Here is a 16,107-nt window from a genome sequence, read left to right on the forward strand (position 1 = left end):
ATTCACAGAAGAAAACAGTGGGAGTGTTGTGAAGAAAGCCTCAACACAGGCAGCTCCTGTGAACCCCTTCCACTAACATGCTACCCAAATGATGGAGAGCCATCATTTAGCCTCCCCAAGAAGGAAGACACTTACTGAGATCAGCACATTAGAATAAACACATCAAGCTAATTTTATGAATTAACTTAATCTTTTATTCAGATTAAATAAATTAAAATCTAAAGATAAAACTTCAGAGTACCACCTTAAAGGGCAATAGTTAATGTTTGTTTATTCATTCCTATTTAAAGCATATAGAACATTACTTAGATAAATATTTGCTGCACAAATGAACAGCATAAGTGGGAAACCAAAGTGAATACTTAACACTGTGGATGTAGTAATAATCCAGAAATTAGAAGAAAGCATTTAAATTATATCTATTTGATTTGACAACATTAAAAAAAAAAGCACATCTAATAAAAAAGAAGCTCTTTGAAATTTAAAAATATGATGACTATAATTAAAATGAAAGTGTTGAGCAAGAGAATTAAAATGGTTAAAAATGTAGTTTGCAATCAGTTATGTAAGGTTGTGGATCACAACAAACTGTGGAAAATTCTTAAAGAGATGGGAATACCAGACCACCTGACCTGCCTCCTTAGAAATCTGTTTGCAGGTCAAGAAGCAACAGTTAGAACTGGACATGGAACAAGGGCCTGGTTTCAAACTGGGAAAGGAGTACATCAAGGCTGCATATTGTCACCCTGCTTATTTAACTTATATGCGGAGTACATCATGTAAAATGCCAGACTGGATGAAGCACAAGCTGGAATCAAGATTGCAGGTAGAAATATTAACAACCTCAGATATACAGATGGCACAATCTTTATGATAGAAAACTAAGAGGAACTAAACAGCCTCTTGATGAAAGTGAAAGAGGAGAGTGAAAAAGTAGGCTTAAAATTCAGCATTCAAAAAACTGGGATCATGGCATCCAGTCCCATCACTTCATGGCAAATAGATGGGGAAACAACAGAATCAGTAAGAAATTTTATTTTCTTGGGCTCCAGAATCACTGCAGTTGGTGACTGCAGCCATGAAATTAAAAGACACTTACTCCTTGGGAGAAAAGTTATGACCAACCTAGACAGTACATTAAAAAACAGAAATATTACTTTACCAACAAAGGTCTGTCGAGTCAAAGCTATGGTTTTTCCAGTAGTCATGTAGGGATGTGAGAGTTGGACCATAAAGAAAGCTGAGAGTTGAATTGATGCTTTTTAATTGTTGCTTTGGAGAAGACTCTTGAGAGTCCCTTGGACTGCAAGGAGATCCAACCAGTCAATCCTCAAGGAAATCAGTCCTGAATATTCATTGGAAGAACTGATGCTGAAGATGAAGCTCCAATACTTTTGCCATTGGATGGAAAGAACTGACTCATTGGAAAAGACCCTGATGCTGGGAAAGATTGAAGGCAGGTAGAGAAGGGGATGACAGAAGATGAGATAGTTGGATGGCATCACCAGCTCAACAGACATGAGTTTGAGCAAGCTCCAGGAGTTGGTGATGGACAGGGAAGCCTGGTGTTCTGAAGTCCATGAGGTCACAAAGAATCAGAGATGACTGAGTGACTGAACTGAGCTGAATGTAAGGCTGAGAATCTTTCCAGATATATTAGAAAGGACACTTGTAGAATATGTGAGAATAAAATTAAAGCTGAAAGAGTTCCAGTTCCAGCATGGTAAGAGCCATTAAACTTCTTATTACCAACAAGGAGGTCTTCATGACAGGCTTCCCCTCTGGCTCAGTGGTACAAATCCACCTGCAATACAGGAGCTGAAGGAGACTCAAATTGGATCCCTGGGTTGGGAAGATCCCTGGAGGAAGGAATGGCAACCCACTCTGGTATTCTTGCCCAAAGAATCCCATGGATAGAGGAGCCTGGCGGACTACAGTCCATAGGGTCACAAAGAGTTGGACAGGACTGAAGTGTCTGAGCACACACACACACAGGGCTTCATGGCTGGAGAACCATTGAGAGCTGCCTTTCCATATTCTCATCTTAGGTTCTGGTACCCAAAATATCGATTTTCTGGAAAGCACACACTTAACAGAGAATTGTTTGCAAAAAAATATATCGGGGCATGTCCTCAAAAGATAACCCTGTCAGGATGTGAGCAACCAAGGCTGCAAAGAGGGAAAAATTGACCTGAAACTTGGTGGCAGATGAGTCCTTGGCTAATCCAGTCAGAGACTGTAGATCGAGGATGGCTGTTCAGCATTGTATCAGAATGAGATGGTATTTCACTTCCTTACGTAAGGCTTATGACTCATGGTGTGCTGTTAAATCAGATCTTCAAAAGACCAAAAGCAGCAAAAAAGCTCTAATTTTTGGACTGATTTAATGCTACCCTAAATTTAGCTGCAGGGTAGCAAAGTTCTTCAGTATTTGACAAATGACTTCTTGCAGTCAGCAGAAGCTGGTTCCAGCGCAACTTTCAGTGAGGTTGTGAAGTGCAAGTTGCTCAGCTATGTCCCACTCTTTGTGACCCCATGGACTGTAACCCGCCAGACTCCTCTGTCCATGGAGTTCTCAGGCAAGAATAATGGATCCATTATTCTTCTCCCCGGGATCTTCCCAACCCAAGGATGGAACCTGGGTCTCCCAACATGGCAGGAAGATTCTTTTCCATCTGAGCCACCAGGAAAGCCCTCAATGAGCCCTTAGTGAGGTTGAGATCATCCTTATGATCTGGGGCAAATTCCAGTGAGAGCTGAAGCTCTAAGCCATTTGCCTGCAACAGACCTAACCCTGGGAGAAGACCCAGACCCAACATCAAGATCAGATTTTGAAGTAGCAAGCTTAGTGTAGTAGGCGATTCTCATTCCTGGAAGTTTCTGCGAAATGACTGCCTGGCTAACAACATTTATGGAATATTAGTGCATATGTGTGGGTGAAGTAGATAACCTCCAACACTGCTACCATGAAGCAAGGAAATATGAAAATTGCATGCAAAATTTTCTCCATGATGCTTCTTTCTTCCCAGTGTCACTCAGTCCTATGAAAAAAAACAAACACTAAAACAAAATTAGATTTTTGTAAAAGCCCTGTATCTTTGTTATTGGGTGATTTTGCAATGTTTCACCTACTTATCTTAAATGAAATGTTAACATTTATTCCACCCCTATCATCTTGTCTATGTAAATATAAATTATAATTTGGTTTTCTATTTGTACATTCTGCTGTTTTTTATAGCATGATTAATATTTTGGATTTTAGAGCTTTTTATGGGTCAATTTACATATGGAAATATTTACTAGGCTTTTGATTTACTTTGAGGGAACTCAAATTAATCTAACATGTTACCGAAAGTCTTCAGAATCAGATCTTGTAAATAAATCATGAATGTGAAGTAGTCTTTAAATATTAAGTTATGTATGCTAAAAGTGTTAACAAAATATGTCATGAACATATTTCTAAGATAAATATCTCAAATGCAATTTAACTCTGTTAAAAGTCAATAAGTTATATATAACGTACATGCCATTTAGCAAGTATAATTTATTATGAGACATAATTGTACTGATAGAGAAATAAATAAGAACTGAACTAAAGCAATAATTATATACGTAAATATTAGCCTAGGTTTTAGAAAATAATTTTGAAAATCAGAATAATCTGTGGAATGTATAGAGCTACTTATATGCTGTTAAATTGCTCTTTATCGGCACAAGACATACAAAATATTAAAGTGGAACATCACAAGTGAAAGTAAGAGAAAAGCAACTGGAAAAATCAGTAGCCCCACTATTTTCAAATAATGTGTTTTAAAAACTAAATATCTTAATTAAAAAGCAAAATAAAAATAAGCTGGTTGATAAGTAAACAAATGATTCAGAGAAGAAATTATGAAAATTCCCCCAAAACTAACCATGCTTAAAGCTTAGCAATTATCAGTGAAAAAATAACAAAAATGCACAAATTAGTTAAATATTTCTCTGTTGTCTATATATATTATTTATAAGTAAAATAAGAATATATATGAACCACAAATAAAAATGATTTTAAAAACCTGTTATATCAATCAAACTTCAGGCATTTATTTCAGTGTCAGGTATTTGATAAGAATGCAGTCATAGTTTACAATAATAAAATATAAATCTTACTCAAAGAAAATAGAAAATAATACATAAAATGATAGAATTCCATAAAATCACTTATTTAAATGTAGTGAATAGTAAGTAATCAAATAAATGTAATGAGTTAACTGCTATTTGTTGCATTTTAAATTTGGGGAAATGTCTACAGTTGTAACTAAAATTCACTTATTATAAATATTCTTTCTGTGTGTATAGGATGTAGGTATTTCTCAGACTATTTCTACAATTATTCACTGTGAGGTATTTATTTCTGTGACTTCTGTATTCACCTTTTGTTTCTATACTTCTTGTAGTACAGAAATGACAATTATATGAGGGTGAATATCTTTATATGTTTCTTACTTTTAGAGGAACTTTCTTTTTGTTGTTTTCTTGCAGCATTAGAACCAACTTTTTTTTAAACAAAGATTTTCTTTAAGTAAAGAGTTGTTTTGGAAATAAACTTTCTCTACATTTTTAATAATGAGTTAAGCACAAATGTTGTCTGGATTCAATTTTTTTTTAATTGAAAATATAAGCTAATAAATATATATGGATTTCTTTCTATAATCACCTGTTGTTTACTGAGTCTCTTCTATCAAAAAGGTAGAAAAGACAGCATTTTTGCTTGTCTTGCATATTACAAACAAATCTGTTCACAGAACGTCAGTGTCTCACCTTAGAAGTAATAATTTGCAACTAATAAATATATGTTTTAAATAATCGATATTAAGAAAATTAGCTAAATAATATGATAAAAGACATAATAGAGACATAAGTATACTTTAAGGATTATTATTTACTTTTTAATGGAATCATGTGGTTTTAAAACATTTGAATGTATATTTGGCACCATTTTCTGGATATTAAAAAATAACAGGTCATAGATTTTGGTAAATTAAGGAAAATGATTTGATTCCTCTCTCTTCAGTGAAGATATTTTACACAGGATAGTTAAAGTAGAAAGCCGAACAATCTTATACCAAATCTAATCGATAAAATAATAAACCTATGCAATTATAACACAGCATGTAACATTTACCAAGTGATGAGTGAATTCTCATTTTTTCTTTGATTCATCTGAAAAAGTTGCTCCAACTCTTCAATTTAATCTGCCTCCTCAGAAACTGTACATGTACACTGCAACCAACCACCTGTTGAAATTTAATTAAAAATATTCATTAGTTTAAAATATTTTATCCATCTAAATTAATTTGTGGGGTACACATATTGTGGTGAACATTAAAAATGGATTTCCCTGATGGCTCTGCCTGCAATGTACAAGACCCGAGTTTGATCCCTGGGTCAGGAAAATCCCCTGGGTAAGGGACTCTGGCGGGCTACAGTCCGTAGGTTCATAAAGGGTCAGACACGACTTAGCAACATAAATCGTATATCACATCACAAACTAATTGATGGGGTATATACATTATAATGAATATTAAATATAGTGGAGTCATTTCAATGAGAATATGGAAATATCAAGAACTTTATAAATACTAATAACTTTAATCCAGCAATTAATTTTTGCAATTATAGAGAACTATGTTAAAATAACTGAAGTATTAGTACTTTAAAAATGTTGCAGTATTATTTATAATAGTGAAAAATATAATCACCTTATTGCTCTAACATGCCTTAGTATAATTTTGGATATAATATAGTAATTGCAGTAAGTATAAATATTAAGCATTTGACACAGGTCACTGAAGAGAAGAAATTGAGATGAAGGTAGTTCTCTGTTTCAGTCATTTTGTTTCATTTTGATTATAAACTATGTAGACATTCATACTATCCAACTATGTTAACTATTCAGCCATACTAAATATGCAGTTATTTGCTACAAAGTGAACATATTAGTAATAATTAAAATTCACTTTAGTGGCAGTTTATTTTCAATTACACAAGCAGTATCACAATGTAAAACACTGATCTTTTAGGACAAGAGTTTTTATTTTTTCATTTTTTTAAAACAGTTTAATGCAAGATTTGTTTAAGTTACAGTTACATGGGTTTGGGAACTCCTGCAGAATTTTAATGACTAGAGGGGAGTCAGCTTTTTTTTTTTTTTTTTAATTCTCTATCTTTATCAAATATTTATATCCACAGGTGAAAACCTAAATATCTGCAGGTTTTCCTGACATATGAGCCAGTTCTCTAGGGATAACAAAATAAGATTTATTTTCCTGATTATGTTACTGATTGCTTTATTTTCTTGTGAGAAACCTTTTGGAGTAAAAGTAAGAAGAGATGTGTGCTTTATGTTAGGTTGGTGCAAAGATAATTATGGTTTCAATCATGAATTTTAAATCATTATAACTAGGCTCAAACACATCTTTATTAATCAAAATAGGAACCATTGCAATCAACCCATTTTTGCCAAAGAGAAATGAATTTGTTTATTGTTATAGCATAAAAATCCATGCTTTGGGATTTGACGAACTCTTGAAAATCATTTTCTGCCTCCTACTAGTTGTGGAAGCATTTTCTCTGCAAAATATTGTGGAGATGCTTGAAGAAGTGGTTGTCAGTTGAGAAGAGGTCAGGTGAACATGGCAGATAAAACTTCATAGCCCAATTCATTCAATTTGTGAAGCTTCGGTTGTGCTACATGTGGTTGGGCAACATGTCAAGAATTGGGCCCTTTCTGTTGACCAATGCCAGTGGTATGTCAGTGGTATGTGTTGCAGTTTTCAGTGCATCCCATCAATTTTGCTGAGCATACTTCTCAGATGTAATGGTTTCACCAGGATTCAGAAAGCTGTAATGGATCAGGTGGGCAGCAGACCACCAAACAGTGACCATGACCTTTTTTTGTGCAAATATGACTTTGGGAAGATTTGAAGCTTTTTTTGGTCCAACCACTGAGCTGGTCATCACTGGTTTTCATATAAAATCCAGTTTTCATCACATGTCACAGTCAATTGAGAAACAGCTCATGGTCGCTGCATAGATTAAGAAAAGATGACACTTCAAAATGACAACTTCTTTTGATTTTTGGTCAGCTCATGAGGCACCCATTTATTGAGATTTTTCACCTTTCCAATTTGCTTCAAATGCCAATGACCATAGAATGGTCGATGTTGAGTTCTTGAGCAACTTCTCATGTAGTTGTAAGAGGATCAGCTTCGATAATGGCTCTCAGTTGTTGTCAGCTTCCAATGGCTGGGCACTACACTCCTCATCTTCAAGGCTCTCTTATCCTTTGCAAACTTCTTGAACCACCACTACGTTGTATGTTTGCTAATGTTGTAAGTTGTCTCCACTTCTTTGCAACTCATTGTAAACTCAAATAATAAAATCACTCTAATTTTCATTCTGTTTAACATCATTTACATCAGTTCAGTCCAGTCACTCATTTGTGTCTGAATCTTTGCCACCCCATGGACTGCAGCACACAAAGCTTCCCTGTCCATTACCAACTCCCAGAGCTTGCTCAAACTCATGTCCATAGAGTTGGTGATGCCATCTAACCATCTCATCCTCTGTCATCCCCTTCTCCCACTTTCAATCTTTCCCAGCATCAGGGTCTTTTCCAAGGAGTCAGTTCTTTGCATCAGGTGGCCAAAGTATTGGAGTTTCACCTTCAGCATCAGTCCTTCCAATGAATATTCAGGACTGATTTTCTTTAGAATGGACTGGTTTGATCTCCTTGCAGTCCAAGGGACTCTTAAGAGTCTTCTCTAGCACCACAATTCAAAAGCATCAGTTCTTCGGCCCTCTCCCTTCTTTAAGGTTCAACTCTCACAACCATACATGACTACTGGAAAAACCATAGCTTTGACTATATGGACCTTTGTCAGCAAAGTGATGTCTCTTCTTTTCAATACACTACGTTTGTCATAGCTCTTCTTCCAAAGAGCAAGTGTCTTTTAATTTCTTGGCTACAGTCACCATCTGCATTGATTTTGGAATCCAAGAAAATGAAACCTGACAGTTTCCACATTTTCCCCATTTATTTGCCATGAAGTAATAGGACTGGATGCCATCATCTTCAATTTTTGAATGTTGAGTTTTAAGCCAGCTCTTCCACTCTCTTTTACCTTCATCAAGAAAAATTAGCTATTGATTAGTTTTAAAAGTTCAAATACCCTTTGTTTTCTTAATACTATATATTGTACCTCATCTGAGTATTTTATGTAATGGCTTCCAATTATTTTTTGTACTGACTGCAAATATGTTTACTCTAAACAATGTTTCAAAAGGATGGAAATGTGCATAAAATGGACATTTTATTCATGCTTTCTGAATTCCTAATTCTGAAAACATAGAGAGTATTTTTCTGTGTTGGTATTTCAGCTGGTTCAGAAGTTAAGAATACAAAGACTTATAGCTTCTTGATAAATGATAAATTGTTATATTAAATTCTGTGTTTTTTTTTTTTTATAAATTTATTTATTTTAGTTGGGGGCTAATTACTTTACAATACTGTAATAGTTTTTGCCATACATTGACATGAATCAGCCATGGGTTTACATGTGTTCCCCTTCCCGGACCCCCCACCCACCTCCCTCCCCATCCCATCCTTCTGGATCATCCCATTGCCCCGGCCCTGAGCCCTTGTCACATGCATCGAACATGGACTGGTGTTCTGTTTCACATATGATAATATACATGTTTCAATGCTATTCTCCCAGAACGTCCCACCCTCACCTTCTCCCTCAGAGTCCATAAAATTGTTCCATGCATCTGTGTCTCTTATTCTGTCTCGCATATAGGGTTATCGTTACCATCTTTCAAATTCCATATATATGCATTAGTATACTGTATTGTTGTTTTTCTTTCTGGCTTACTTCACTCTGTATAATGGGCTCCAGTTTCATCCATCTCAGTAGAACCGATTCAAATGTATTTTTTTAATGGCTGAGTAATATTCCATTGTGTATATGTACCACAGCTTCCTTATCCATTCGTCTGCTGATGGACATCTAGGTTGCTTCCATGTCCTGGCTATTGTAAACAGTGCTGCGATGAACATTGGGGTACACGCGCCTCTTTCAATTCTGGTTTCCTCGGTGTGTATGCCCAGCAGTGGGATTGCTGGGTCATATGGCAGTTCTATTCCCAGTTTTTTAAGGAATCTCCACACTGTTCTCCATAGTGGCTGTACTAGTTTGCATTCCCACCAACAGTGTAAGAGGGTTCCCTTTTCTCCACACCCTCTCCAGCATTTATTGCTTGTAGACTTTTGGATAGCAGCCATTCTGACTGGTGTGAAATGATACCTCATTGTGTTTTTTAAAAGAACTGAAAATCAGAAAGATAAATTATGTGTTTTTACCCTTTCTACCCTCTAATAATATATTCATCAAAAGTAAGTCTTTTATCAATGATTAGGAAAATCATTTATCTTATGCTATATACTTATATTACACTTAATAGTAGTGTAATTTCAATATCTTTTACCACTAGAAACTTCACTTTGAACTGAAAATTATAGATTGCCCCAAAATAGGAATTCTAATAAAGTACAAAATTTAAATTGCTTTCTTAAAAACTCGTAGGTTCTACTGTTACTTTGATGTATGCTTCAGAAATTTAGAAGCAATGGATAGTAGGATATTATGTACATTAATGGAACTCATACTTCAGCATTTTACTCTTCAACAGTCTATAAAATCTAGACTTTTTTTTTCTTTCAAAGACATATATTGAAAGGATTCCAAAAAAGTTAAATAATAATTAAAATATTTTACATAAAATCTTGTACATTATTAAAAATATACATGAGCATATTATATATATTATATATAATATTATATATATATATACACACATATATATATATATATATATATATATATATATATATAAAGTGAAGTGAAGTTGCTCAGTCATGTCTGACTCTGCGACCCCATGGACTGTAGTCTACTAGGCTCCCCATCCATGGACTTTTCCAAGCAAGAGTACTGGAGTGATTTGCTGAAACATAAGATATGTGTGGATTTTGTTTATGTCTATCTTTAGTAATATATATATATATATATAATATATATATATATATATATATATATACACACACACATATATATGTGGTGTGTGTTTAATATTGTAAAATTATTATATTTACACACACATATGTGTGTGTTTCATAGAAAAATCATTTACAAATTAAATACTGATGCTAAGCATTGAAGAACAGGAAAGCCAGGAGCTATGAAATAGAATTAGTACATAGATAAGTGAGCATAAGCCTTTTTGGATAGCAGTTCAGAAATAACCAGTAAAACTGATGCTGCATATATCCTATTAGCCAGAAAAATCACTTGGGATATAAGAGAGAGAATCCTCTTAATATAAAGTTTTAAAAGAAAAATATAGTTTAATATAGCGATTTATCACTTATCAGGAAGTTATAACCCTTTATAATCTCAACTATTGAAATCCAACAGAGAAAAATACACTGTATTATGTCTATCGTTAATAATATTTAAGACTCTAAGTAAAATAATTTAATTATTATCAAAATTTTTTGATGTGAATGAGTGAAAAGTAATGATTTTCTCAGACAAAACCAAAACTGTGAGAATTAATTACCAACATACCTATTCTGTAAAAACTACTAAAGGGATTTTCTTCAGGTAGGAATACCATATCAGAATTTGCATATATAAAATGAAATGAATAGCACTGGAAGTGTAAGGATGATGGTACAATGAAATTCATTATTTATTTCTCATTTAAAATGGCATTACTGTATTGTGTGTTTATGCAATATTTAAGAGAATATTACAAGAACAGCACAAAGAATAGGAGGAAGGAATTAGAAATATATAATTTTAATATTCTTACACTACATGTGAAGTGGTATTAACATTTTTTGAAGGCAAACTCTGAATAATTAAGCATGTATGTTATTAGCTGTAGCGCATCACTAAAATAATTAACAACAACAAGATATATACATATAACTTAATGGAGGAAATAAAGTAGAATCCAGATAAATGGTCAGTTAGCCTAAGGGAAGGCAAAAAAGATGGAAAAAGATAAATTGAGACAAGTAGAAAAATTGCTGGATGGTAGATCTTAATTAAATATGCCAATACTCACATTGAAAGTGGCATAAAGACATTGATTATAAGACAGATATTGCCATAATTGATAAAATAAGACAATTATAGGCTAAATAGGAATTTAGATTCTGAATTATGAAATAAAAATTCTTACAGTTTCAATGTATAAGATGATTTAAATAAAATTAAGTAATAAGACAGTTTCTTCCAAGCTTCAGTTTGAATTGTAGAAAATTGAATTTTTCTGGTACTAGTATATGTTTTCATTCAAATACTACTTTTTCTGGGTTGTGAAATATTAACATATAAAATAATATATAATATTATTAGTAGGGCACTTAATCTTATCTATGTTTTTAAACTATAAACATATATATAAATATATATATATGTTGCATGTGTGTATATATGTATTAATATGTATATGTATGAATGTAATAAGCATCAAGGTATTCAGAAAATATGTGAAATTAAGATGGTCATATGTGCTATTTGGGAGAAGTCAGGTGGATTCAATGAAGGAATTTGTGGCTTAAATGTATCTCATATATTTTTTCATATGACTTTGTATTTTACATAATTCAGATATTCCTCCACCAAACTAATACAGCAGCCACTGTATATGAAGATCCAAACTTACATGTATAGGGCAAAAGTGCTTAATTCCATGGAATTAAACAATATAAAATGTAGGGGAGTTGCTCTAACAGGGCCTGGAGTACCTATGGGTTTCTGTCATTCAATTTTGAAATAAAAACCTCTGCAGCATCTCCTCAAAATGTCCAAGGCTCAGTAGGAGTGGTTGACATATTGGTACACAGAGGTGATCACAGGGGCTTCCCAGGTGCCACTAGTGGTAAAGAACGTGCCTACCAATACAGGAGATAAGAGAGATGCGGATTCAATCCCTGGGTGAGGAAGATTCCTTGGAGGAGGGCATGGCAACCCGTTCCAGTATCCTTGCCTGGAGAATCCCGTGGACAGAGGAGCCTGGTGGGCTACAGTCCATACTGTCCAAAGAGTCGGACACGACTAAAGCAACTCTGTGACACTCTCTAAATTGCATTGCTGACATTTCCTTCAGAAGCATCCTATATAGGAATATTCTCTTGTTAATATATTGTTGGATTTTAAAGGTTCATTGACAGAGCTCTGGCTGGGAGCTTCCTTAGAACCACCTCATACTGCTTTCTGTTCTGTTGAATCCTAAAATTATATATAAACTATTTTCACACTACATACTTATCATATTCTAAAGTTAGCATTTTAACAATATTTGTTTAAAGTCTATGGAAAACTAGATAAACTGTCCTTATGCCAATATCCCACTGTTTGCTTCATGTCATTTATATTGTTTCACTGTAGGAGAAAAGCTGGATTTACTAGCTGGCTGGCAAGCAAAAACAATATTAAAACTAAAAATAGTTCTCTGCAGAAAAACTTATCAAATATTTATAAACTTTCTAAAGAAGATAAGAGCTTAAACCTTATCTGAAATAAAAATAATTGTAACAAAGTATACACTACAAAGGACATTTTCTATTAGTGAATATCATACAGTAGAATTTTATAAATAAAAATTATGTTCCATTTTCATCTTCTTCATAAAGGATATGATGGTGAAAACTTATCATCTTGAATCCTGATTAATATATTCTCTCTTATCTAAATTTATGCTACTTCTAATTGTGTTGTGAGTCATCCAGTAATGGATTATAGATCGATCCATGACAGACAAAGGAAAATGAATTGTGTCTTTATGGAGATCAATTATAGTACAAAGCTGATGATATTCTAGAATGTAAAGATATAGAAAGACAGAGGTTATGTCTGGAAAGACATAATCCAGAGGAAATGTTTGAGTGTTTTAAGAACTCCAGACTATTAAGACCATTCTTTTGCGAATGATTTTCAAGAAATTATAACTGTCTTCATTCACTGTCTTTGTGACAACAAATACCCTAATCTCTTGCTTCAAATATTGCAATTGATACAAAAATGTTTTATAGCTTCTTTCTTGCTCCTTAAAATGTATTCTTACATAACAACAAGATTCCAATTCAAAGACCAGAAACAAAATGTCTCTCCCTTTTACTCCCTGATTCAACACCCTCTACACACATACATGCATTTCTATAATGGGTAAAATAAATAACAGGTCTCCTTTGGTTTTTCATTATCCTATCCCTGAAGAAATTCTTGGCATCATCTGCTACATTTTTCTCCTCATTTTGGCCCAGTTTCCTTGGCCTCCCTACTATTCCCAACAACACTTCTGTTTTTGCAGCCTTTCTTGCTGTCTCCTCTACCAGGAATGTGTTTGGCTATATGCCCATGCACTCTTATTTCTTTCAAGTCAGTGCTGAAATACTGCTCTCCATAGTGGTATTTCCAGTCTGTCTTATCTGAAATAACATCACCCTTGTAACTCTCTAATCACATACACTGTTTTAGTTGTCTTCACAGCTTTCTTTATTATCTGATTTCATGTCAAGCATCTATGCATTTATCATACCTTATCAAATAGAATGTAAACTCTGTGAGTGCAGGAAGTTGATCCATTGTGTTCACTGCAGTGTCTTCAACAATTAGAAGCAATGCCTAGTGATTGCTCTATAAAGTTTAGTTGACTATAGGGATGAGAGAATTAAAAATTACTGACAGCAAAAAAAAAAAAAAATACAAACCAAATTTATTGCTATCTTCATAATTGTGGTAGTCAGTGATGATCCTCAATGGCCTTGCCATTGTATGATACCCTCCCCTGGATTGTGAGTGATACTTATAAATTCCTTCTAATGGAATATGGCTATAGCATATAACAAAGGGAATGGTCTATGCAGGCAGGATTATGCAGATAAAATTAATATCTCTAATCTGTTGACTTTAGCTTAATCAATAGAGAGTTTATTCTGGATGGGGTTGACATATTAGATAATGTCTTTGAAAGAGGACTTAAGGAGACACGACAACTGACTCAATTCCTGGTGCTGAGAAATCATATCACCATGAGTTCTATGGTTACAAGAAAATTCTAAGCAACAAAAACATGAACCTGAAGAGGATCCTGGATTCTGTATGAAGCCACAGTCCTAGAAACAGCTTTGAGAAATCCTGAACAGAGGACTCAGTTTAGTCATGCCAGATGACAGGCCCACAGATGGTAAGATCATAAATATATGTTATTTTAAGCTACTAAATGTGTGGTGATTTATTATGCAGAAATTGAAAACTGATATAATCATTGATATCACTATTACATCAAAAACTAGAATTTGGCATTCATACCCCAATAAATAGCTAAGCACTCTGCTCTAAACAAACAAAACCCTCCATTCCTTTGGCATAGTTTGGTACAAAGTAAATTTAAGAGATGTGCTATAAAGACATACTAAGTTTATGTAAAAATATTTTTCCTCAATTCATTTCCCTTGTAGGCATTTTTAGGTTAAATGTATATAAAATGCTTTCTAATTTCTATAAAATAGAACTCTGTCTCATTTACTCTTATTAAATATTAAAATTATTAATGTATTTTAATTATGAACAAAATAATAAATAATATATTATGTTTTGGTTACCTTAATAGATCATATTCTACATTTATATAAAACACTGAATATTACATATTTATTGAAGGTGCGAGGAGATTGAAGGCAGGAGGAGAAGGGGATGACAGAGGATGAGATAGTTGGATGACATCACCTGACTCGATGGACATGCGTTCGAGTAAGCTAAGGCAGTTGGTGATGGACAGGGAAGCCTGATGTGCTGAAGTTCCTGGGGTCACAAAGAGTTGGACATGACTGAGCAACTGAACTGAACAAACATACTTATTCATAATATGCACCATCATTAATTGGCTACTATCGATAGATTTCAAATTCTAAAAGATGATATTGTCAAAGTGCTGCACTCAATATGCAAGAAAATTTGGAAAACTCAGCAGTGGCCACACGACAGGAAAAGGTCAATTTTCATTCCAATCCCAAAGAAAGGCAATGCCAAAGATTGTTCAAACTACTGCACAATTGCACTCATCTCACAAGCTAGCAAAATAGTGCTCAAAATTCTCCAAAGCAGGCTTCAACAGTACATGAACCATGAACTTCCAGATGTTCACGCTGGATTTAGAAAAGGCAGTGGAACCAGAGATCAAATTGCCAATATCTGTTGGATCATCAAAAAAGCAAGAGAGTTCCAGAAAAACATCTACTTCTGCTTTATTGACTATGCCAAAGCCTTTGACCTTGTGGATCACAACAAACTGTGGAACATTCTTAAAGAGATGGGAATGCCAGACTACCTTACTTGGCTCCTGAGAAATCTGCATGCAGGTAAAGAAGCAACAGTTAGAACCGGACATGGAACAACAGACTGGTTCCATACCGGGAAATGATGTATATGTCAAGGGTGTATATTGTCCCCAGCGTATTTAACTTCTATGCAGAGTACATCATGTGAAATGTCAGCTTGGATGAATCACAAGCCAAAATCAAGATTGTCAGGAGAAATAATAATAACCTCAGATACACGGATGACACCAGATTTATGGCAGAAAGTGAAGAAGATCTAAAGAGGCTCTTGATGAAAATGAGAGAGGAGAGTGAAAAAGTTGTCTTAAAACTCAACATTCAAAAACTAAGATCATGGCATCTGGTCCCATCAGTTCATTCAGTCACTCAGATATGTCCGACTCTTTGCGACCCCATGGATTGCAGCAGGCCAGACCTCCCTGTCCATTGTCAACTTTCGAGTTAACTCAAACTCATATCCATTGAGTCGGTGATGCTATCCCACCATCTCATCCTCTGTCGTCCCCTTCTCCTCCTGCCTTCAATCTTTCCCAGCATCAGGGTCTTTTCAAATGAGTCTGCTCTTCACACCAGGTGGCCAAACTATTGGAGTTTCAGCTTCAACATCAGTCCTTCCAATGAACACCCAGGACAAATCTCCTTTAGGATGGACTGGT

At 34.5% G+C, this 16,107-nt stretch overlaps 1 long non-coding RNA gene across 1 annotated transcript in view; it reads right to left on the minus strand.

The window, feature by feature from the left end:
* Nucleotides 1-248: 248 nt before the first annotated feature.
* LOC145530202 (uncharacterized) overlaps nucleotides 249-16,107 on the minus strand; it is a 68,501-nt gene continuing 52,642 nt past the window's right edge. The window contains exons 4-5 of the long non-coding RNA XR_014071543.1: nucleotides 5,165-5,276; nucleotides 249-3,041 (exon numbers count right to left, since the gene is read on the minus strand). This is a non-coding gene — a long non-coding RNA (uncharacterized LOC145530202). The remainder of the gene's footprint in view (nucleotides 3,042-5,164; nucleotides 5,277-16,107) is intronic.

The sequence above is a fragment of the Giraffa tippelskirchi genome, chromosome 12 (genome assembly GCF_054371585.1).
Source record: "Giraffa tippelskirchi isolate mGirTip1 chromosome 12, T2T-mGirTip1v1.2.pri, whole genome shotgun sequence".
NCBI classification, from domain to species: Eukaryota; Metazoa; Chordata; class Mammalia; order Artiodactyla; family Giraffidae; genus Giraffa; species Giraffa tippelskirchi.